The sequence below is a fragment of the Cervus elaphus genome, chromosome 20 (assembly GCF_910594005.1).
Source record: "Cervus elaphus chromosome 20, mCerEla1.1, whole genome shotgun sequence".
NCBI lineage: Eukaryota > Metazoa > Chordata > Mammalia > Artiodactyla > Cervidae > Cervus > Cervus elaphus.
Genome location: NC_057834.1, coordinates 40,524,278 through 40,549,437, shown reverse-complemented (window position 1 = coordinate 40,549,437; position 25,160 = coordinate 40,524,278). Strand labels below are relative to the sequence as shown.

The 25,160-nt window shown below is 40.7% G+C and overlaps 2 long non-coding RNA genes across 2 annotated transcripts; both read left to right on the top strand.

The window, feature by feature from the left end:
• The first annotated feature begins 40 nt into the window (after nt 1-40).
• LOC122677249 lies at nt 41-1,408 on the top strand. The gene is made up of 2 exons (XR_006335741.1): nt 41-230; nt 918-1,408. It is a non-coding gene; the product is annotated as an uncharacterized LOC122677249 (long non-coding RNA).
• Nucleotides 1,409-23,208: 21,800 nt separating this feature from the next.
• On the top strand, nt 23,209-24,712 carry LOC122677248. Its single transcript, XR_006335740.1, has 2 exons — nt 23,209-23,534; nt 24,222-24,712. It is a non-coding gene; the product is annotated as an uncharacterized LOC122677248 (long non-coding RNA).
• The last annotated feature ends 448 nt before the right edge of the window (nt 24,713-25,160 follow it).

The window sequence follows — 25,160 nt, the reverse complement described above, 5'->3', positions numbered from 1 at the left end:
CTTAGTGAAGGATAAAGAAATCTATGGACAAGGGAGATCTGTGATATCAGCATGAGTGTGGCAATTTATTTTTGAGATGGCTAGCGTGTGGTATTTTGGGTGGGAAACAAGTGCATCATGCCAGTCCTGGGATGGTCCCCCTGGGTGGAGCTGCCTGGTCCTTATAAAAGGAGTCTCCATCACAGGGCTGTCATTGTCGTGACGGTCAAAGGTCTTCTTTGGAGCCTCTGGTGAGCACAACTCTTAGAGATCTTTTGGGAACTTGAGTGGTAGGGTTTAATCTGGGGGAAGAAGTGGCTTTAATTGAAGCAATTAGTGTTCTGTATGGGACAAAGGAGGTAATGAGGATTTAGGGGTAAACTTTTGGTATTTGGTCATGAATGTGATCTTAAATGTGAGGAGAAAATGGAGTCAGAGGCACAGTCTTAACCTGAGAGAGAGTAAGGGAGATGAGATACAGTGCTATAGCACAGCATACATTAGTTCCAAAAGCACCCTTCTCAGCATTCAATCCCATTGAGGGCCTAATCTGGGCCTTTGCATTTCTCCTCAGAAGCCCAGAGTCAGGTCAGTTTGGCCAGAAACCAAGATTTCATGGGAGAAATAAGTAGAGATTTGTTTGGGGATTGGCTACAAGTTTATTATCCAGATTCTTCTTGAGAGTATGATTGTATTTGTACAACGCCTCTGTAGGCAATTTTGTTTTAGAAAGTGGTAGAAGGAGAGACTAACCAGAAAAGACTGAAGGTCTGAGGGCAAGAGATGCTAAAAAAGAAGGGTAAAGAAGCTATAAAAAACCTGAAAGACTGTATTAGGAATCCAGAAGAGTCCTTAGTGATGGGAGGGTTTTTGGCGCAGCTAAATGTTCTACCATTCAGACACTCAGTTATGAAGAATGTTGTCTGTTTCTATTTCAGATTCTTTGACACCCAGGAAGGATGTCTCACCACCATCATCCACATCAGCATCAGCAGCATCACCATCAGGTCAAGGAGCCCTGCCATCCTCCTCCAAAAGTGTGCACACAGAAGTCCCATGAGCCTTGCCCACCTCATCCATGCCCACCTCCAGTGAGCCAGCAGAAATGCCCTCCTGGGCCACCATGCCCACCATGCAAGCAGAAGTGTCCACCCAAGTGAAAGTAAAGGCACCAAGATCCAGGCTCTTCCATTGTCCTCCCTTCGACCATGGTGACGGATTCTATCTTCCTTAATCTTCCTCCTGGAGTGACAGCCGACAGAGAAAAGGCTTGGCTCCTGAAGCTGACACCACGTTGTTGGAAGAGCAGCAGGATCATCGCTTGATCCTCTTTGCCATGTGCCTGTCTGTTATCCGCGTGTGATCTCTACCCTTGAGCCCTTAGTGTGTCTGTTCCTTTGCTGCTCCAATAAAGCATATTCATAGCCCATTATGTATTTATTTATTTCATTCTTTCTTTTGTTTTTTGCATATAGTGTTTTTCATCTCTTCTGTCAACTACAAGTATTCTGAGTGTTCCTGTTCATTCCGATTGGATTATCAGATTAGACTTTTCCACCATTGAGTTCAGCTTTGCCTGAAGTATGTCTTTTGGACTGGATCGATCAGAGAATTCCTTCATTGGTTTCAGACTTGTTTCTATCTTTGTCTACTTTGAAGACCCTGAAAAGAATTCTCTCAGTCTCAGTTTCCTGATTTGAAAACCAGTAGGCAAGAATCTATTCAACTCAGTGTACTCATAGAAATTAACTTACTGACAAAAGTTTCCTAATTATTAACACAAGCCAGGCAGTCTCTTATGTGCTAGGGACATGAGAATGGTGACTAAAGTCCTTTTTCCATCTAAACTCTTGAAGGGAGTTTGCACGCACGCACACACACACACACACACACGCACATACAAGGCAAATAATAGTGATTCATGGGGCTATGTTAGAGACAACTGTGTAGAAAAGCTTTTCCAAAGTGAGTTTTAGGGCAAAGATTTGAGTGAAGAGAAGAGTGAGCCTTGAGTATCTGGGGTACACTACCAGTGAGAGGAGATGGTGAGTGCTGAGGCAGGGCAGAGTAACTGCAGGGAGAACAGTCATCAAGGGGACGATGTCTCCAAATGGGATTGAAGACATTGGATCTGAAAGATGTATCAAAGGTTTTGATAATTTATTCACAGTTTTCCAGCCATACTATGCTGAAGTTCAGAGTCTCAACTTTCTATGTAATTCTCTACTATCACATCATCTATTTTCTTCTAACTGAAAGTACATATGATCTTTTAAAGACATCTTTTAAAAATGGTTAAGGGGACTAAGGAATATATGTATACCTATGGCTGATTCACATTGAGGTGTGACCGAAAACAGCAAATCCTGTAAAGCAAGGATTCTTCAATAAAAATTAAATTAATTTAAAAAATTAATTCTTTTGCAAAGCAAAAATTTATTTGATGATATTGATGATATGAAAGGTAGGTCTATTATTAATAGTGTTCCCATCTTATAGGGAAGTTGACTCCATTAAGTTCTATCACCTTATAGGTAATAAAATGCGTAGAAGAGTTTACTGTTGTTGTGCTTTCAACACTGAAAATTAATTTTATTTTTAGGGGGGTTGACTTTGTACTCTTGGATAGGGCTCTGGCCTAATATTATTGACATGATTCCCTCCCCAATTTTGTCTTGAAAAAACAGAAGAAAAATGAAAACAAAAAATAAAATTTTGTTTGATTTTAGGATAACATGATCAACACATTCAGAAAGTTCATACAGCTTTGCTCTATGAAGTGGATAATTACAAATTGATTTCTTTATTGTCAAGAAACATTAAGTTAAGAAAAAAAAACACTCCAAACCCTTCAAAAGACCCAGGTTTTCTTATTAAATTGCATCCCATACCTTCTCCATTTGAAGTGACCACAATCATGACTCCTAATAATCACTTTCTTGCTTTTTCTTTTGGTTTTTAAACATCGGTATAGGAATATCTCTAAAAATTATAGTTAAGTTACTAGCTTTTTACTGTATAAATGAAATTAAACTGTAAACAATATTTGTGTCTCTCATCTTTCAATTGACACCATGTAGCTTTAGTTTCGAGGAGGCAATGGCACCCCCTCCAGTACTCTTGCCTGGGAAATCCTATGGACAGAGGAGCCTGGTAGGCTGCAGTCCATGGGGTCACTAAGAGTCGGACACGACTGAGCGACTTCACTTTCACTTTTCACTTTCATGCATTGGAGAAGGAAATGGCAACCCACTCCAGTGTTCTTGCCTGGAGAATCCCAGGGTCGGAGGAGCCTGATGGGCTTCCGCCTGTGGGGTAGCACAGAGTTGGACACGACTGAAGCTACTTAGCAGCAGCAGCAGCTTTAGTTTATCCACCAGTGAAGTTTAGAATATCCTTGTATGGCTATACAGCACTTCATTTCTCTCTTTGCTGTACTATTGGTTGACCTCAAAGTTGTTTCCTTTTTGGAGCTGTTAGGAACACTGGGGCATTTTCTCCATGTCTGTTAGTGCACATGTTCACACATTTCTCTAGGGGATGTTCCCAGAAGTATCCAACTTCTACTTTTACAGATAATGCCAAACTGTTTTCTAAAGTTATTGCAACAATTCCAGACTCCTCCCAGGGGTGTAGTGTATTTGCTGCTTGTCCTGTGTCTTAATTAGTTTGTCATTTCCATACTTTTGAAGGATTTACCCATCAGATTTGAATTTTGAATACTCCTCATTAAATGCTAGTGACTTTCAGAAGCTCTAAAAATAATTTTGCTGACCATATGAAGGCATTTTCTTTGTAAAGTGACTGTTGCCAAGTTTTCTATTCAGTGTCTATTTATGACTGAGTTTATGAGTTATTTACGTATTTTGGATACTGATTTTTATTAACAGTTAGCCTAACCCATCACAGCTAAGATTTTCTCCTATGTTTTCCTCTAGAAATTGTAGAGTCTTAGATCTTATGTTTTAGTCTATGATACAAATTGAGTTAATGTTTATATGGTGTTAGGTAAAGGCCAAGTTTCAATTATTTCTGTATCAGTATCCAACAGTTTGATTACCATTTATTGGCAAGGTTATTTTGCGTCTGTTGAATTACCTAGACATCCTTGTTGGAAATCAGTTGACCATCTATGGTGTGGATCTATCTCTGGATGTTCTTTTATTGCATTGATCTCTGTGTCTTTTCTTGTGGGATAGCAACCTGTCTTAATTAGTGCAGCTCTATAATGCAATCCTACAATTCATTCAGCAATTTTGATTTATCTTTAATTTATAGTTGAGAATTGCATAGATATAAAATTTGAGGCCGTTAGGCCATCAGCAGAGTATGGCTGTCAAACTATGAATAAATAATGACAATCATTACTAAATCTTTGCATTCCAACCTCTCTGACCCCATTTGAAGGCAGTGTCTCCTTGATCACTGCCCTTTCTGTGGTTAATTTGCTCTGCCTTAGCACTCGCCAACTCCTCTCATTGTACAGTGTATCCCAGATACACACCCAAAGCTCACTCATTTCTTTGCTCAGGTCATTGCCCAAAAAGCCACTTTGGAAGAACTTTTCTCCAAATTTTCTCTCACACATACACATGCAAGACTATTATTTGTCTTCTGCATTTGGGTGTGTATGTGTAAAATGCCCAAGAATTCAGATGGAGAAGGACGTTGGTCATCATGATCATGTCCCTAGCATATAAGAGATGGCCTGGCATGTATCAATAATTAGGAAATATTTGTGTATATATTAATTTCTATGAGTACACTGAGTTGAATACATTCTTTCCTAAATTTCTCAGGTGAAGAAACTGAGGCTGACAGAATTCAGTTCTATTAAGGGTCCTACAAGGTAGAGAGATAGACTTGTTTGAAACCAATGAAAGAATTCCTTGATGGATCTGATCCAAAAGACATATTTCAGGCAAAGCTGAACTCGATGATGGAAAAGTCTAACTCTGAAAATCCAATGGGAGTAAAAGGAACACACAGAAGAATACCTGTAGTTGACAGGAGACATTAAAAACACAAAGTGCAAAAAAAAAGAAAAACAGAAGAAGAAATGTGGGCTCCACTATGACACAGGCTTTATTGGAGAAGCAAAAGAATAGACACACTAAGTGCTCACAAGGTACAAGGTAGAGATCACAACCCAGATTATAGATAGGCACATGGCAAAGAGCCATCAGGAGATGATTCTGTGGCTCTTTATCCAACAAGGTGGTGTCAGCTTCAGGAATCCACCCTTTACTCTGTCAGCCGTTGGTCCCGGAGGGAGGTTAAGGAAGATGCAGTCCATCACCATGGCCGAAGGGAGAGCAATGGAAGAGCCTGGATCTTGTTGTTTCTTGGTCCAGATGAAATCTGGTGCTGTTACTTCCACTTGGGTGGACACTTCTGCTCGCATGGTGGACATGGTGGGCATGGTGGGCATGGTGGGCATGGTGGCCCAGGAGGGCATTTCTGCTGGCTCACTGGAGGTGGGCATGGATGAGGTGGGCAAGGCTCATGGGACTTCTGTGTGCACACTTTTGGAGGAGGATGGCAGGGCTCCTTGACCTGATGCTGATGGTGATGCTGATGCTCATGCTGATGTGGATGTGGGTGCTGATGGTAAGACATCCCTCCTGGGTCGCAAGGAATCTGAAATACAAACAGACAGCATTGTTCACAACAAAATCCTCTTCTTCTATTAACAGGGAGTCCTACTCTACGACTCTCTAAAGAAAAAAATTACTTACACAAGTGCTGTGTGAATACAAACATACTCTGAAGAAGAATAATCAGGATGTGAAACTTGTAGCCCATCTCAAAACACATCTCTGCTAACTTCTCCCATGAGATCTTGGTTGCTGGTCTAACTGACTTGACTGTTGTCTTCCGAGGAGAAATGCAAAGGCCCAAACTCAGCCTCAGTGGGAATGAAGGCTGAGAAGGCTTCATTTGCAATTAATGTAGTCTGCACTGAAACGACATCTCATCTCCCTTACTCTCCCTAGGTTAAGATTGTGCCATTGATTTCATTCCTCTCGTCACATTTAAGAGCACATTGAAGACTTCAAGAACAAGTACTGAAAACTACCCTAAATTCTCTTTACCTTCTTATTCCCATAGAGAGCACTAATTTGTTAAAATGCAGCCACTTCTACCCTAAGGTTATACCCTACCACACAAGTGCTAAAAACCTCTAAAATTGTACTCACCAGAGGCTTCAAAGAAGACCTATGACTGAGTATCACGAAGATAGCAGCAAGGTGATAGAGACTCCTTTTATAAGGACCAGGCAGCTCCACCCAGAGGGAACATCCCAGATCTGTCACGATGCACTTGTTTCCCACCCCAAATACCACGTGCTTGCAATCTCAAAAATACAGTGCCACACTCATGCTGATATCACAAAACTCCATTGCCCATGGACTTCCTCACCCTTCACTGAGGGAGTGCAGAGTGAGTCACTCAATACATTGTCTCAAAGCCCCAGTGCCAATGTCATGCACCAGTTAGGAAATATGAGGAACTCTTTGACAATGGTACTGCTCCTCCATGGTTAGGATTGTGCTCCCCACATTCCCCAGCTCCCAAAGCATATGGTATGGAAAGCTTACTACCCCATTCCATTTCACCTTCAGCACCCAGCTTTGTCTCCCTCAGTGGTAATAACTAGGGTTTACTAACCGTACATATCTTAACCCCTACCCACAGTTTTTCTAAATTCCCCTTATACCACATTCTACTGATTTCTGGGCTTTTCTTGACAATTGAATGACTTAAACATGGTCACAAAGTCTATCATGATTTTCCAGTACTAACAGTCTCATTTCAGTTGTATTTTCACATGGCTCCATAATGAACTTGAACAGGACAACATGATCCCTCAGGTTTCTCAACTATAAGCTCATAGACTGGGGCCCCTTCATGAAACTCTACTTTTGCCACCCCACGACCATGAGTCATTTGTGGTCTAGTGTTGTTTGCTGCTGTTCTGTTGCTCATTCGTGTCTGAGTCTTTGCAACCCCATGGACTGCAGCACGCCAGACTTCCTTGTCCTTCACTACCTCCCAGAGTTTGCTCATGTCCATTGATTCAGTGATGCCATCCAACCATCTCATCCTCTGTCATCCCCTTCTCCTCCTGCCTTCAATCTTTCCCAACATCAAAGTCTTTTCCAATGAGTTGGCTCCTCACATCAGGAGGCCAAAATATTGGAGCTTCAGCTTCAATATCAGTCCTTCCAAGGAATATTCAGAGTCGATTTCCTTTAGGATTGACTGGTTTGATCTCCTTGCTGTCCAAGGGGCTCTCATGTGTCTTCTCCAGCACCACAGTTCAAAAGCATCAGTTCTTCAGTGCTCAGCCTTCTTTATGGTCCAACTCTGACATCCATACATGACTACTGGGAAAAATCATAGCTTTGAGTATGGTGACCTTTGTCAGCAAAGTGATGTCTCTGCTTTTTGATACACTGTCTAGGTTTGGTATAGTTTTCTTCCCATGAGCAAGCGTCTTTTAATTTCATGACTGCAGTCTCAGTCCTCAGTGATTTTGGAGCCCAAGAATATAAAGGCCATCATGGTTTTCATTTTTCTCCCCATCTATTTCCCATGAAGTGATGGGATCAAACACTGTGATCTTAGTTTTTTGAATGTGTAGTTTTAAGCCAACTTTTTCACTCTCCTTTTTCACTTTCATCAAGAGGATCTTTAGTTCATTTTTTCTTTCTGCCCCAAGGGTGGTGTCATCTGCATATGTGAGGTTATTGATATTTCTCCTGGAAATCCTGATTGCAGCTTGTGCTTCATCCAGCTCAGCAGTTTGCATGATGTACTCTGTATATAAGTTAAATGAGCAGGGTAACAATATACTGCCTTTACTTACTCTTTTCCCTACTTTGAACCAGTTCATTTTTCCTCGTCCGGTTATTACTGTTGCTTGGTCTGCTGCTTCTCGGTCTATTAGGAATGCAAATTCCTCACATCTCATTATCTTCAGTATTGTCTCAATATCTGGACTTACCCATTTAGAAGCTTTTCCACGAGTACCGCTCAAATATCAGGTGCTAATTTACACTACAGCTGTTAATTCAGTCAACTCTATCAGGCCCTTTTATGAAATGACATTTGGTGTGTTTTCAGACTTTCTTAGTACTCCCAGGGAATGAAGCTCCATGAATCATTCATTCCACCATTCAATCATTGGGTAGTTTTCCCTAAATAAATAAATGATGGGTGACATAGAATCCACTGGTAATTTATTAGTATAATTTGTTGAACCAAAGTATAATAATAATAGAGTCAATAAATAATACATTTACTTGATATAATAATAATAAAGTAAGCATAATAATAATAAGGTATTAACACTTCAGCTAATAATTTGCACTATGCTTTCCAGGGAAAACTTGAGTGCCTTAGCTATGCAGACATCCATGCACACCAGTACTGTGTGACATTAAATATTTCCCAACCTCCATGAAGATCAGTTTATTTACACAGTTGTAATTAGAGATAAAAACTATACCTGTCTCAAAATTTTGCTATAAAAATAACAGAATGCCTAATAGAAGGCACATTACATGATCGGTCCTATGGAAATATCAGCCCCCATATATCTGATAAGGGGTTAATTTCCAAAATATATAAGAAACTTCTATGACATAATAGGAAAAAATTTAGCAGCCTTTATTTCAAATATGCAAGGGACTTGAAGAGAGTTCTGTTTACAGAAGACATATTAAAAAGGAGTTTAATATCACTTCTGACCATCAGGGATATGTAAATGAAACACACAGTGACATATCACTTCACACCTGGTAAAATGACTGTAATCAGAAAAACAAGAAGTCCTAGCAAAAGTTGGTGAGGTTGTGAAGCAAATAAGGATATTTTTACCTGTTAGTGGGATGGTAAATGGTTCAACCATTAAGGGGTACTGGGGAAATGGACACATTTTGAATAGGTTTCCCATATTTGTCTACATTTGCTACTTTTTGTCCCCCTTCTCTACAAGGATGGTGTTTAAAATAATTAATGCACATTTAATTGTTGTGAACAATATGAACAAACATTAAAAAAAAGAAAACAAAACTACCATATGTATTACCCATCCAATATTTGTGTATTTATCCAAGATAATTCAAATCAGGGTCTCAAAGACATATGAGCACTTTCAAGTTCACTGCAGCAGTACCCACAGTAACCAAGATGTGTTAACAACCTAAATGTCCATCAACAGATGAATGGATAAATAAACTGTAGTCTACACATACAATGGATTATTATCCCTCCTTAAAAAGAAGGAAATCCTGTCATATGAGACAACATGGATCAACCTGCAAGACATTCCGCGAAGAGAAGTAAGCCAGACACAGGAGGACAAACACTGCATGAATCCCCTTATATGAGGTATTGAAAACAGTCAAACTCATGGAAGTAAAAGGTCACATGGGCATATGTCCTGAGTAAATTGTGGTTCAAAAGACAAATGTACCCCAGTGTTAGAGACGCTATGGAGAACAGTATGGAGATCCTTAAAAAAATAGCAATAAAATTACCGTATGGCCCAGCAATCCCTGGGGACACTTCTCTGGGCATATGCCCTGAGAAAATTGTAATTCAAAAAGGCATATGTACTCCAGTATTCATTGCAGCACTGTTTCCAACAGCCAGGACATGGAAGAAACTTAGATGTCCATCAACAAATGAATGGGTAAAGAAGTTGTTATACATATATACAACGGAATGTTACTCAGCTATAGAAAGGAACAGATCGGAGTGCAGTTTAACTGAGGTGGACAAATCTAAAGCCTGTTACACAGTGTGAATCAGTCAGAAAGAGAAAAACAAATATCGCATTTTAACACATATATATGAAATCTAGAAAAATGGTGCTAATGAACCTGTTTGCAGAGCAGGAATAGAAATGCAGATGTAGAGTACAAGACTTCTGAATACAGAAAGAGAAAGAGAGGGGGGGGATGGATTGAGAGAGTAGCATTGAAATATATGCATCGCCATGTGTAAAATAGATGGCTAATGGAAAGTTGCTGAATAGCATAGGGAGCTCAGCCTTGTGCTCCGTGATGATCTAGAGGGATGGGATGGGGGGCAATGGGGTGAAAGTGAGGCTCAAGGTGGAGGGGATACATGTGTACTTAAAGCTGATCCACATATCGTATGGCAGAAAGCACCACAACATTGTGGAGCAGTTATCCTTTAATTAAAAATAAATTTCAAAAGAAGAATTGAGAGCTCTAAAAGGCAGCAAAACTAATACAAATTATGAATAACTACTCACAATAACTAAATAATGTGAAACATGCCCCAAAATGTGATTAAAGTAGGATTGTTTAGAGTGAGGGCCCCCTCCCTAAGACCCTTGCCCTGCCCCTCTGTGTCTTAAAGCTGACATCACTGCTAATTCTAAGGCTTCAGTCTGAAGGCAATTTCAGAATCCACACTTTCTTACTAGTAAGAAAGGTCCTCCCACTGCCTGAGGGAATATTTCATGCTTTGTGGTCTCTCCTGAAAGAAGGCTGTGTGGTGTCTGCAATGTTCCTTGATTGGCTTGGTGTGGTATAGGAAAAAAAAAAAAAAAAAAAGATCAGTGACATAACCTGGGCATTTGAAGAGGTAGGAACTTTTTTAGATTGAGCCCTGGTCCTGATCCTTTTCTCAGTATCTCAGAGAACCAAAATGAGGACAGCTGTTCTTCTGAGATTCCACAGTGGAGTAACCAAGATCACTGTTAGGAAACAGACATCCTTCAGGGATCCCAGAAGGAACAGGGATGTCTTGGGATGGGTCAGGTTTTTTCACAACATTTTTTTTCATGTTGAAGTGTTAGGAACTAGGTGGGGCCTGCTGGAGCAAGAGAATTATCTAAGGAACATGTGACTTAGAACAGTTCTACCAACATAATTTTAAACTTCCTCTTCTTGCCTCATGAATTACAAACGAATTCCAAAGGTATTTTTTACCAATAAATTTTATGGGTTGTCACTTATGTTTATAAAGGAAGGAGGATCAGGCTTTCTTTAAAAAAAAAAGAAGTGCTTAATGAGGTTACTGACATGGAAAGAGAGATAATTAATTCCTGATACACAGAGAAAATGACTAAAAGACAGGTGATACTCACTTTTTTCAAATAATGGATAATGAAAGCATCTGTAGTAAATTAAATCTCTGAATAGCTACATATAATAGCTCCATGAAGGCTTTCTAGATTTTACTTAGAACCTAGTAATAGTGGTTATCTAGGAGAGAAGTTGACTGTCTGGGGGATGAGTGGAAGAGAGACTAAATGAGACGTGAGACAGAGAAGAAATCAGCAGCAAATATACATGCTCGTAGAGGAAGGAGCGATGCCAAGGGAAAATATTTCTTGAACCTACGGTTTTACATGGAGCCAAACTAGCCATCTGACCTGTCTCTTGAGACATCTATATGCAGTTCAGGAAGAAATGATTAGAACAGGACATGGAACAATAGACTAGCTCCAAATAGGAAAAGGAGCACATCAAGGCTGTATATTGTCACCCTGCTTATTTAACTTATATGCAGAGTACATCATGAGAAATGCTGGACTGGATGAAACACAAGCTGCAATCAAGATTGCAGGGAGAAATATCAATAACCTCAGATATGCAGATGACACCAACCTTATGGCAGAAAGTGAAGAGGAACTAAAAAGCCTCTTGATGAAAGTGAAAGAGGAGAGTGAAAAAGTTGGCTTAAAACTCAACATTCAGAAAACTAAGATCATGGCATCTGGTCCCATCATTTCATGGGAAATTGATGGAGGAACAGTGGAAACAGTGTCAGACTTTATTTTTCTGGGCTCCAAAATCACGGCAGATGGTGATTGCAGCCATGAAATTAAAAGACGCTTACTCCTTGGAAGGAAAGTTATGACCAACCTAGATGGCATATTGAAAAGCAGAGACATTACTTTGCCAACAAAGGTCCGTCTAGTCAAGGCTATGGTTTTTCCACTGGTCATGTATGGATGTGAGAGTTGGACTGTGAAGAAAGCTGAGTGCCGAAAAATGGATGCTTTTGAACTGTGGTGTTGGAGAAGACTCTTGAGAGTCCCTTGGACTGCAAGGAGATCCATCCAGTCCATCCTAAAGGAGATCAGTCCTGGGTGTTCATTGGAAGGACTGATGCTGAAGCTGAAACTCCAGTACTTTCGCCACCTCATGCGAAGAGTTGACTAATTGGAAAAGACTCTGATGCAGGCAGTGATTGGGGGGCAGGAGGAGAAGGGGATGACAGAGGATGAGATGGCTGGATGGCATCACCGACTCGATGGACATGTGTCTGAGTAACCTCCGGGAGTTTGTGATGGACAGGGAGGCCTGGTGTGCTGCGATTCTTGGGGTCGCAGAGTCAGACATGACTGAGTGACTGAACTGACTGAAACTATTCATCAAATATGAATAAAATAAAATTCATTTGTTCCTTTTCCAGGAAATCTTCCCAACCCAGAGATCAAACCCAGGTCGAACCTCTTTCTACATTGTACCTTCCTGAAAACAATTGAATTCTCTTAGCCTCAGTTTCCCTATTTGTAAAAAAGTAGAAAAGAATGTATTCAACTCAGTGTACTCATAAAAATTAATTTATTCACAAATGTTTCCTGATTATTAACACATGCCCTGCAGTGTCTTACATGCTGTTAACTGTTAACATGAGTATGGTGACCAAAGTTCTTGTCTGTGTAAATTCTTGAGTGAATTTCACACACATACCCACACACACACACACACACACACACACACACACACACATTCAATCCAGCTTGTTATTCTTCCAACCTGCGGTTTCCCATGATGTACTCTGCATATAAATTAAATATGTAGGATAACAATAATACTCCTTCGTCGTACTCGTTTCCCAATTTTGGACCAGTCAGCTGCTTCATGTCCAGTTCTAACTGTTGCTCTTGACCTGCATGCAGTTTCTCAGGAGACAGGTAAGGTGGTCTGGTACTCCCACCTCATTAAGAATTTTCTACAGTTTGTTGTGATCCGCACGATCAAAGGTTTTAGCATAGTGAATGAAGCAGAAGTACATATTTTTCTGGCATTCCCTTGATTTCTCCACAATCCAGTGATGGTTGACAATTTGATCTCTGGTTCTTCTGCCTTTTTAAAACACAGATTATACATCTGGAAGTTCCGGGTTCACATATTGATGAAGCCTAGGTTGAAGGATTTTAAACCTAACCTGCTAGCATGTGAAATGAGAGTAATGTAAGGTAATATGAATGTGATTTGGCCTTACCCTTCTTTGTGATTGGAATGAATAATGACCTTTCCCAGTGCTGTGGCCACTGCTGATGTTTCCAAATTTACTGACATATTGAAAGTGAAGTCGCTTAGTCGTGTCTGACACTTTGCGACCCCGTGGACTGTAGCCCATAAGGCTCCTCCGTCCATGGGATTCTCCATGCAAGAATACTGGAGTGGGTTGCCATTTCCTTCTCCAGGGGATCTTCCCGACCCAGGAATCGAACCCAGGTCATCAGCATTGCATGCAGACGCTTTAACCTCTGAGCCACCAGGGAAGCCCTACTGAAATATTAGTGCAGTGTTTTAACAGCATTATCTTTTAGGATTTAAATAGCTCAGCTGAAATTCAGTCACCATCACTATCTTCGTTTGTAATAATGCTTCCTAGGGCTCACTTGACTTCATACTCCAGAATGTCCAACACTAAGTGAGTGATCACACCATCGTGGTTATTTGTATCATTAAGACTTCTTTTGTATAGCTTTTATGTATATTCTTGTCACTTTTTCCTAATCTCTTCTGCTTCTGTTAGGGCCTTATTTTGTCTGCCCTTTTTCCTGCCCATCCTTGCATGAATGGTCTGCTGGATATCTCCAATTATCTGTAAGACATCTCTATTCTTTCCCATTCTATTGTTTTTCTCTATTACTTTGCACACCTCACTTAAAGGGCTTTCTTATCTCCCCTTCCTGTTCTCTAGAATTCTGCCTTCAGCTGGGTATAGCTTTCCCTTTCCCCCTTGCCTTACTCTTCTCATATTTCCTCACCTATTTCTAAAACCTCCTCAGACAACCACTTTGCCTTCTTGCATTTCTTTTTCTTTGGAATGGTTTTGGTCACTACCTCCTACATAATGTTACAAACTTCCATCCATAGTTACTCAGGCACTCTGTCTATCATATCTCATCCCTTGAATCTATTCATCCTCTCCAGTATATAAGCATAAGGGATCCGATTTAGGTCAAACTTAAATGGCCTAAGGTTTTCCCCACATTCTTCACTTTAAATCTGAATTTTGCAATAAGGAACTCATGATCTCAGCCACAGTCAGCTCTGTGTCTTGTTTTTGCTGACCGTATAGAACTTCTCCATCTTGAAGTGCAAAGAACGTAATCAATCTTGTTTCAACATTGACCTTTTGTGACATCTATGTGTGGAGCTATATCTTGGGTTGTTGGAAAAATGTGTCTGCTATGACCAGCCTGTTCCCTTGATGAAACTCTCTTTCCTTTGCCCTGCTTCATTTTGTACTCCAAGGTCAAACTTGCCTGTTATTCCAGGTATCTCCTGATTTCCTACTTTTGCATTCCAATACACTATGATAAAAAGGACATCTTTCTCTGGTGCTAGTTCTGGGTGTTGTAGGTGTTCACAGAACCAGTCAACTTCAACTTCGTGCACATCAGTGGTTGGGGTGTAGACTTGAATTACAGTGATGTTGAATGGTCTTCCTTGGAAATGAACTGAGATCATTCTGCTGTTTTTGAGGTTGTGTCCGAGTACCGAATTTTGGACTCTTGAGGGCTGCTCCATTTCTTCTAAAGGACTCTTGCCCACAGTGGTATATATAATGGTCATCTGAATGAAATTCACCCATTTCTGTCCACTTTAGGTCAATGATTCTTATGATGTTGATGTTCAACCTTATCATCTCCTGCTTGACTGCATCCAATTTTCCTTGATTCATGGATCTAGTATTTCAGGTTCTTAAGCAATATTGCTCTTTACAGCATTGGATTAGAAGTTTGGGATTTTTAGCCCCTGCCTCTAATGTTGATGAGGAGAGAGGTGGGCTGAAAATGAGGCCTTCATAAAAATCTCAGTAATTTGGGGTTTGAAGGTCTTCTGGGTTGTTGAAAATTAGAGGTGCAGGGAGAGTGGCACACCTGGAGAGTGCATGGAAGCACCACAGCCCTGGCCACATACCTTGCTCTGTGTGTTTTGTCTGTTTGGTACTCATCTGTATCCTGTACCGTATCATTTTACAATAGAGCAGTGAGTGCATGTAAAGAATTTTCTTTGGTTCTGTGAGCTACTCTGGCAAAGTAATCTAACCTAAGGAGGAGGTCACTGAAACCTCCCATCTGTAACTAGTTGGTCAGAAGCTCAGGTGACAAACTGGACTTTTGACTGGTGTCTTAAGTGGTGACAGGGGTCTGTCATAGAGGACTGAACAGTTAACCTATGGAATCTGATACTGTCTCCAGATAAAGAGTATCAGAAATAAGTTGAATTGTGAATACCCAGCTAGCGTTCAAGAATTGTTCAGTGGTTAGTGGAACTCTCACCATATTTCTTATGCAGGAGTTTCGTGCACAGATTTTATCTTTTTCTTTTTTTCTTATTAATACAGTATTTATTTGTCTTCCTTCTGTCAAGCTCTGAGCCAACACTTTCCCCTGCTGCCTGGGGAGATACAGGAAAAGGGACATACAGCGCAGACGAGACACGGGAAAAGAACCATGGGAGGTGGAAATGGCTCCCTCACATGGCGAAGAGGGGAGAAAGGCTGCCACCAGGCAAAAGAGCCCCATGGTCCCTGGGAGGGCAAAGCCCAGAATGGCACAGGAGAAGAGCAGCGGCTTCTTAGTAACACCATACACAAAGATAAATTCAAAATGGTTTAAAGATCTAAATGTAAGACCATAGTCCCTAAAACTCTTAGAGGAAAACATAGGAAGAACACTCTTTGACACTGTTGATGTGGTTCAGTCATTAAGCAATGTCTGACACTTTGCAACTCAGTGGACTGCAGCAGGCCAGGCTTCTCAGTCCTTCACTATTTTCTGGAGTTTGCAAAAACTCATGTCCATTGAATTGGCATTGCTATCCAACCGTCTCATCTTCTGTTGCCCCCTTCTCCTCCTGCCTTCCATCTTTCCTAGCATCAGGGTCTTTTCCATTGAGTTGGCTCTTTGAATCAGGTGGCCAAAGTATCAGCGTTTCAGCTCCAGCATCTTCCAGTGAATATTCAGGGGTGATTTCCTTTGGGATTGACTGGTTGGATCTCCTTGCAGTCCAAGGGACTCTCAAGAGTCTTCTCCAACACCACAGTTCAAAAGCATCAATTCTTTAGAGCTCAGCCTTCGAAGACAAAAGGGAAAAGGGAATCTTCTTTCACTATGGGTGGGAGTTTAAACTGATACAGTCATTATGGAGAAGAGTATCGAGGTTCCTTAAGAAATTAGGGAATAAAACTATCAAATGACCCAGCAATCCCACTACTGGGCATATACACTGAGGAAACCATAACTGAAAAGGACACATGTTTCCCGATATTCATCGCAGCAATATTGGCAATAGTCAGGCCATGGAAGAAACCTAGATGAATGGATAAAGAAGTTGAGGTATGTATATGCAATGAAATATTACTGAATAGTAAAGGCACAAATTTAAGTCAATGCTGTGAGGTGGATGAACCTAGGGCCTGTTATACAGAGTGAAGTCTGAAAAAGAACAAATATCATATATTAATGCATATATATGGAATCTAAACAAATGACATTGATGAACCTATTTGCAAGGTAGCAATAGCGATGCAGACATAGAGAACAGACCTGTCACGGTGGGGAAAGGAGAGGATGGGATGAACTGACAGAGGCACATGGAAACCTATACATTGCCGTACCTAAACTCGAAAGAAAGTGGGAATTTGCTGTATAACAGAAGGAACTCAACCTGGGGCTCTGTGACCACCTAGAGAGATGGGATGGCGCGGTGTTGGTTCTTTAATGGACCGGAACCTGGTGGTTCTGAGAGTAAGAGAGAGAAAGTGGCTGACATCCCTTGGTTTACGTGGAATGCCAATAGAATCCTGTTCTTAGGGCTCGCGCTGCTGCACGTAGGCACCAAACCAGGTGCCCTCTCGAGTGGGTGAAGGTGCAGTGTGCCTTCTCAAGGGGGTCTTAGAAGCCAGGGCAAGAAAGTGAGCTCAGCGGGCCTCCGTGCTCCAAGGAATTAGCCAGAAAGAGAGAGAGAGAGAAAGACAGAAAGAAGGAATAGAAAGACAGAAAGAAAGACACGGGGACCAAAGCTCTGATGGAACAAAGGTGTTTTAATCAACATGGCATGGGCATATATACTGTGTTACCAGGTGGTAATTCTCAGCAAAGACAAAGATTAAAATTCCAGACTTACAAAACATAAGATGATCCCTATCAAAGAGAGAGAGTTGCAAACCATCACCTTTTACCATTTGGCTCATAAAAAGGAAGAGGGTACTTATCACTGTAATGAGAAATGCCTGGATTCCTCAGCCCCAGGAAAGGCGTGCCTCTCCTCTTAATTCCTGACTATTCAGGAATCAATAAGGGCCAGAGGGTTCCTGACAGATCCAAAACAGCACACAGGAAGCCTCTTGTTAAATGCTTCCTGACAGTGCGGGAGGTGGCAGGGAGGTCAAAGAGGGAGGAGACATATGCATACCTGTGGCTGACTGATGTTACTGTATGAAACCAGCACAACATTGTAAAGCAATTACCCTCCATTTAAAAAATAAATAATTTTATTCAAGTTCAATGTAATATGTGTGTAGTATGTGTAGTAGTTATGCTGTGAATAGCAATGTCTACACATACATTTTTTTCCTTTCCAGAGAGTAGATTGATAATCAATTATTACCACAGAATTGACTACTGTATATCTTTAAATTAACTGGCCTGTCATTCTTTCTGTCTTCATATTAGACACAGTTTCCAATTGGAAATATAATTTCTGGTACCTTTGAAAAAGTGTCTCAGTAGAATCTTGTTGATCTGTAGGTTTCCCCTACACTTCTCACGCTAGGGCTTTCATTCTCTTATTACGCTCAATTATATCATAGCTTTTTTTTTCTATTTTTTTTTTTTTTTGAGTCTTTCTCAATTTGGGTTTTTACCTTTGTTTTGTTGGAACAAAACCTCAAGAAGCTACATCAGAAAATATATTTGTGGATTTTGTAATATTTTATTCATATTTGACTAATAGTTTGGCTACATGTAACATTGTAGGTTCAAAAAATATTTTCCTTTGGAATTTTAGAGGCACTGCTCTTTAACTCTTTGAACATGCATATTTGTTGATGATTTCTTTTCTGCCTCATGGTTTACTTAGCCTCTCTTCTACTCATTTCCCAGACAGTCAGCTTCTCTCCTAGATAACCACTATTACTAGTTTCTAAGTAAAATCTAGCAAACTCTCATGTAGATATTACATGATTTTCAGAGAGACTCAGAGATTCAGTTTGCTACAAATGCTTCCATTTGTAAAATGGAAAATATCTATTATATGAAAAAATATCCATTATTTGGAAAGAATGAGAACCATTTGTCCTTTAGTCACTTTCTCTGTTATCAAGATCTAATTATCCCTCTTTCTAAGTCAGCAACCTCAAAAGCACATTTTTCTTAAGAAAGCCTAATCCTCCTTCAACTTACCAAACATATGTGACAACCCATAGAATTTATTGGTACAGATATCTTGGAATCCATTAGCAATTCATGAAGAAAGAAAAGCAAGTATAAAATTATGTTGGTAGAACTGCTCTAAGTCACATATTCCTTAGATAATTCTCTTACTCCAGCAGGTACCACCTAGTTCCTAAGACTCCGTCATGAAAAGAATGTTGTGAAAGCACCTAATCCATCCCAAGACTTTCCTGTTCCTTCCAGGATTCCTGAAGGATGTCTGTCTCCTAGTAGTGATCCTGGTGACTCTATTGCGGAATCTCAGAGGACTAGGCAGGAACAGCTGTCCTCATTTTGGTTCTCTGAGAGACTGAGAAAGAGATTAGGAACAGGACTCAATCTAAAGAAGTCCCTACCTCTTCAAATACCCAGCTTACGCCACTGACTTTTTTCTGAACTACCTCAATCCAGTCAAGATAGAAACATAGCAGATGCTACACAGTCTTCTTTCAGGAAAGAGCACAAGCTGTGAAATCTTCTCTCAGGCAGTGGAGAAGGAAGACCTCTGTTACTAGTAAAAAGATATGGATTCTTAAAGTGCCTTCAAACTCACTCCTTCTAATTAGCAGCGATAACAGCTAGAAGAAAGAGAGGAGCAGGGCAGAGGTCTTAGCGAGGTGGCCCTTAGTCTACACAGTGCTATTCTTTATAAGATTTGGAGTATTTTTGACATTCTTGATTAGTTATTTTGAGTCGTTATTCATAAGTATTAGTTTTTCTACCTATTAGAGCTGACATATATAAGTTTTAAATTTATTTTTAATTGGAAGATAATTGCTGTACTATGTTCTGTTGGTTTCTACCATGCAACAATGTGGATCAGCGCTAAGTACACATATATCGCCTCCACCTTGAGCCTCACTTCCATCCCACTGCCACCCATCCCAGGCCTCTAGGCTGTCACGGAGCACCAGGCTAAAGTCCCTGAGCTATAAAACAACTTTCCATCAGTCATCTATTCTACACGCGGCAATGCATGTATTTCAATGCTACTGTCTCTATTTCTTCCACCCTCTCCTTCCCCCACTGTGTTCACAAGTTTGTTTTCTACACCTGCATTTCTATTCCTGCCTTTGACAGAGGTTCATCAGTGCTATTTTTGTAGATTCCATACATATGTGTTAATATACAATATTTGTTTTTCTCTTCCTGACTTAGCTCACTCTGAGTGAAAGGCTCTAGGCCTGTCCACCTCAATTCAACTGACTCAGATTTGTTCCTTTTTATTGGCTGAGTAATATTTCATTGTATATATGTGCCCCAGCATCTTTATCCACTCATCTGTTGAATGACATCTAGGTTGCTTCCATGTCCTGGCTATTGTAATGGCTCTGCAGTTAACAGTAGGGTACACAGGACTTTCTGAATCATGGTTTTCTCAGGGCATATGCTGGGCCATTTGGTAGTTTTACTCCTAGTTTTTTAATGAATCTCCATATTGTTCTCCATAGTGGCTCTATCAATTTACTTTTTAAAAAAAGTTTTATTGTGTTAGGAACACTTTACATGAGGTGTATCCTCTTAACAGTATTTGAAGTGTATGACACAGTGTTGTTATACACAGTCTTGATGTTGTGAGCAGATCTCTAGAACTGATACACCTTTCAGGACTGAAATTTTAGGCTGTCAACTAAAAAATATTGTCACAACCTGACAGTAGACGTTTATTTTATTTGGTGGGAAAGATTAGGACTCCAAGCCTAGGAGACAGCATCTCAGTACCTCTGAGAAAACTGTTCCCCTTGGAACATGGGAGTGGGAGTCAGGCTACATACAAATTTACAGCAAAGGGAGCGGGCAGTCTGAACGTCAAAGATCAGATATCAAATGAAGGAATTTAGCATTGTATGCATGGGAAGAGCCAAGCCTCTGGGCTCACTGAATTCATTTCTTTCGTCTGTACCTCAGCTCTCTGGGCCCAATCCTGTTTCCTTGTTCCCCTGAAGCAGTGGCAGCTTTGGCAGATGGCTGCTCCTTGTGTCCCCCAGCTCCTCAATATCACGATGGCGGTGGCGGCATCTGCTGGACTGAGCTTTGGGAGCCCGCATTCACATGTGGAGGCCAGAAATCGCTGATGGCTGTGACTTTTCCTGTTTATTGATTTGGCAATAGAGATTTTCCTTTCATGGTACCTATTGATTAGCAACACCCTGTTTTACTCCATGCCCATCCTCCGCCAGTTCCTGGCAACTACTATTCTATTCTTTACTCCGTGAGATTGACTGTTTTCGATTCCTCACATAAGTGGATTCCTGTGGTACTTGTCCGTCTGTTTCTGGCCTATTTTTCTTGGCATAATCTCTTCCAGGTTAGTTCATGCTGTCCATTATGACAGCATTTCCTTCTTTTCAGGATGGAATAATAATCCTTTGTATGTGTATACTACAGTTTATTTATCCACGCATCTGTTGATGAACATTTACGTTGTTACCACATTTTGGCTCTTGTGAGTACTGCTCCAGTGAACTTGGGAGTGCTAATATGTCTTTGAGACTGTGATTTAAGTTATTTTGGGTAAATAGTTTAGATGTAGAATGGGAAAAATTTATGATACTTCTATTTTTTCTATTTTTAACTTTTTGAGTAACCTTCATATTCTTCAAAATGGTTACACAATTTTGCCATCCCACTACGAGGTACAAGGGTTCTTTTTTCTCCATCATCTCACCAACATTTGTTATTTTGATTTTTTGATGATAATCATTCTTCAGGTGTGAAGTGATATATCATTGTGGTTTTGATTTGCATCTCCCTGGTGATTAGTATTAATTTTAAACTCCTGTTCTTGTTGAACCCTCTATTACTGGTTTAAAGCCAACATTATAGCCACTATGTCTTTCTCAATTGATGACTGGTTTTATATATATATATGTCTTCTTTAAAGAAAGCTCTAATCATGTCCCTTACCTATTTAAAATTAAGGTTGTTAAATTTTTTTCTATTATGTCGTAGGAGCTTCTTACATACTTTGGAAATTAACCACTTATCATATACATGGGGCTCACATCCTTAAATCTTGTAACCAGGAAGAGTTAATTTTGAATTGATGCTGGATCAGCTTCTGTAATTTTAACCCTCATCTTGCCACCTTTGTTATTGTAAGCATACGTAATGGGCTGCCTTTGGGAGATAACCTGAGCTGCCTATCTGTGAAGGACTGTAAGGAAGTGAATCTAACACATTCCCCCGCCTGAGGCTTGCCATACTAGGGGACATTTGCAAGGATTGAGTAGTCTTTTACTTTGTTTCCTTACCTGTACCCCATTTCTGATCCATAAAAGACCCTGGCAACTAGGCCCCAGCAAGATGATTATTTTGAGGCACTAGCTTGCCATTGTCTCAGCCAGCGGGTTCCTAAATAAAGTCCCTTCCTCGTCTAGACGGGTTCCCTCATAGCTCAGTCGGTAAAGAATCTGCCTGCAATGCAGGAGACTCGGGTTTGATTCCTGGGTGAAAACGGACATTTTTCCTTTCATTTTTTCATTTTCCTAGGCTAGACACCTCATCTCAGATTCACTGCAGCGAGCAGAGCAAGCTTGGACTTGGTAACAGATTATGTCATGTGCCTTATATTAGACATTTTGTTGTTTCCATAGCAAAATGTTGAGGCCAGTATAGCTTTTGTCGCTAATTACAGCAGTGTTAGTTATCTGATCTTCAGGGTGGTTGGGAAATATTTAATGTCATAGGTACCGGTGCCTATAGACGTCTGCATACCCAGGGCACTCAAGGTCCCCCATGGACGGTTTAGTGCTTAGTATTAGCTGAAGGGTTGCTGGGTTTCAAATAATTATACTAATAAATATGGGGTCTATGTCATGCTTAGTTTATTTGTTTAGAGAAAAATATCCATGGATTGAATGGCAGGGTCGGCGACTCGTGGAGCTTCATTCCCTGAGTATACTAAGAATGTCTGAAAACACACTAAATGTCATTTCAAAAAAAAGAAAAAAAAATGGCCTGATAGAGTAATTTGAATTAACTATTGTAAAGTGGCATAGGATATTTGCAGAGTATTAGTGGAAAAGCTTCTTTATGTATGGATACAGCCGAGACAGTAAGTCAATTTTGAAGATAATGAGAAGAAAGGAATTTGAGTTTCTAGCAGATTACAAGTTGCTCATGGTCATGTGGCTGCGGAGACCAGATCAGTGTATAAATCTGCAAAAGTAGAGCTTCAGCAAAGGATCTCAACTTGTGCCCTTATGGCCTAGAAAACTGAAAGATCAAGTTGTCCTCTCGAAGTCCATGAATGGAGCCATGTGAAAACACACCTGGCATGAGACGGCCAACACTAGAAACTAGAAAACTAGAAAAACAAGATAAGACTTTGTGGCCCCAAGTCATTTAATTGTCAAGAAAAGCCTAGAGACCACTGGGGCATGGTGTGAGGAACGCGAGATTAAAAAAACTGTGGGTAGGGGTTAAGATATGTGAGGTTAGTAAATCCTAGTCTCGATCATCAAGGGAAACAACAACTATTGTTGTCAGAGCAAAACTATTGTCAAAGAATTCCTCATATTTCCTAACCGGTGCATAACAATGGCACAGGCAATATGTGACAAGGTCTCCAGTGAATCACTCTGCACTTCCTTAGTGAAGGATAAAGAAGTCCATGGACAAGGGAGATCTGTGATATCAGCATGAGTGTGGCAATTTATTTTTGAGATGGCTAGCGTGTGGTATTTTGGGTGGGAAACAAGTGCATCATGCCAGTCCTGGGATGGTCCCCCTGGGTGGAGCTGCCTGGTCCTTATAAAAGGAGTCTCCATCACAGGGCTGTCATTGTCGTGACGGTCAAAGGTCTTCTTTGGAGCCTCTGGTGAGCACAACTCTTAGAGATCTTTTGGGAACTTGAGTGGTAGGGTTTAATCTGGGGGAAGAAGTGGCTTTAATTGAAGCAATTAGTGTTCTGTATGGGACAAAGGAGGTAATGAGGATTTAGGGGTAAACTTTTGGTATTTGGTCATGAATGTGATCTTAAATGTGAGGAGAAAATGGAGTCAGAGGCACAGTCTTAACCTGAGAGAGAGTAAGGGAGATGAGATACAGTGCTATAGCACAGCATACATTAGTTCCAAAAGCACCCTTCTCAGCATTCAATCCCATTGAGGGCCTAATCTGGGCCTTTGCATTTCTCCTCAGAAGCCCAGAGTCAGGTCAGTTTGGCCAGAAACCAAGATTTCATGGGAGAAATAAGTAGAGATTTGTTTGGGGATTGGCTACAAGTTTATTATCCAGATTCTTCTTGAGAGTATGATTGTATTTGTACAACGCCTCTGTAGGCAATTTTGTTTTAGAAAGTGGTAGAAGGAGAGACTAACCAGAAAAGACTGAAGGTCTGAGGGCAAGAGATGCTAAAAAAGAAGGGAAAAGAAGCTATAAAAAACCTGAAAGACTGTATTAGGAATCCAGAAGAGTCCTTAGTGATGGGAGGGTTTTTGGCGCAGCTAAATGTTCTACCATTCAGACACTCAGTTATGAAGAATGTTGTCTGTTTCTATTTCAGATTCTTTGACACCCAGGAAGGATGTCTCACCACCATCATCCACATCAGCATCAGCAGCATCACCATCAGGTCAAGGAGCCCTGCCATCCTCCTCCAAAAGTGTGCACACAGAAGTCCCATGAGCCTTGCCCACCTCATCCATGCCCACCTCCAGTGAGCCAGCAGAAATGCCCTCCTGGGCCACCATGCCCACCATGCAAGCAGAAGTGTCCACCCAAGTGAAAGTAAAGGCACCAAGATCCAGGCTCTTCCATTGTCCTCCCTTCGACCATGGTGACGGATTCTATCTTCCTTAATCTTCCTCCTGGAGTGACAGCCGACAGAGAAAAGGCTTGGCTCCTGAAGCTGACACCACGTTGTTGGAAGAGCAGCAGGATCATCGCTTGATCCTCTTTGCCATGTGCCTGTCTGTTATCCGCGTGTGATCTCTACCCTTGAGCCCTTAGTGTGTCTGTTCCTTTGCTGCTCCAATAAAGCATATTCATAGCCCATTATGTATTTATTTATTTCATTCTTTCTTTTGTTTTTTGCATATAGTGTTTTTCATCTCTTCTGTCAACTACAAGTATTCTGAGTGTTCCTGTTCATTCCGATTGGATTATCAGATTAGACTTTTCCACCATTGAGTTCAGCTTTGCCTGAAGTATGTCTTTTGGACTGGATCGATCAGAGAATTCCTTCATTGGTTTCAGACTTGTTTCTATCTTTGTCTACTTTGAAGACCCTGAAAAGAATTCTCTCAGTCTCAGTTTCCTGATTTGAAAACCAGTAGGCAAGAATCTATTCAACTCAGTGTACTCATAGAAATTAACTTACTGACAAAAGTTTCCTAATTATTAACACAAGCCAGGCAGTCTCTTATGTGCTAGGGACATGAGAATGGTGACTAAAGTCCTTTTTCCATCTAAACTCTTGAAGGGAGTTTGCACGCACGCACAC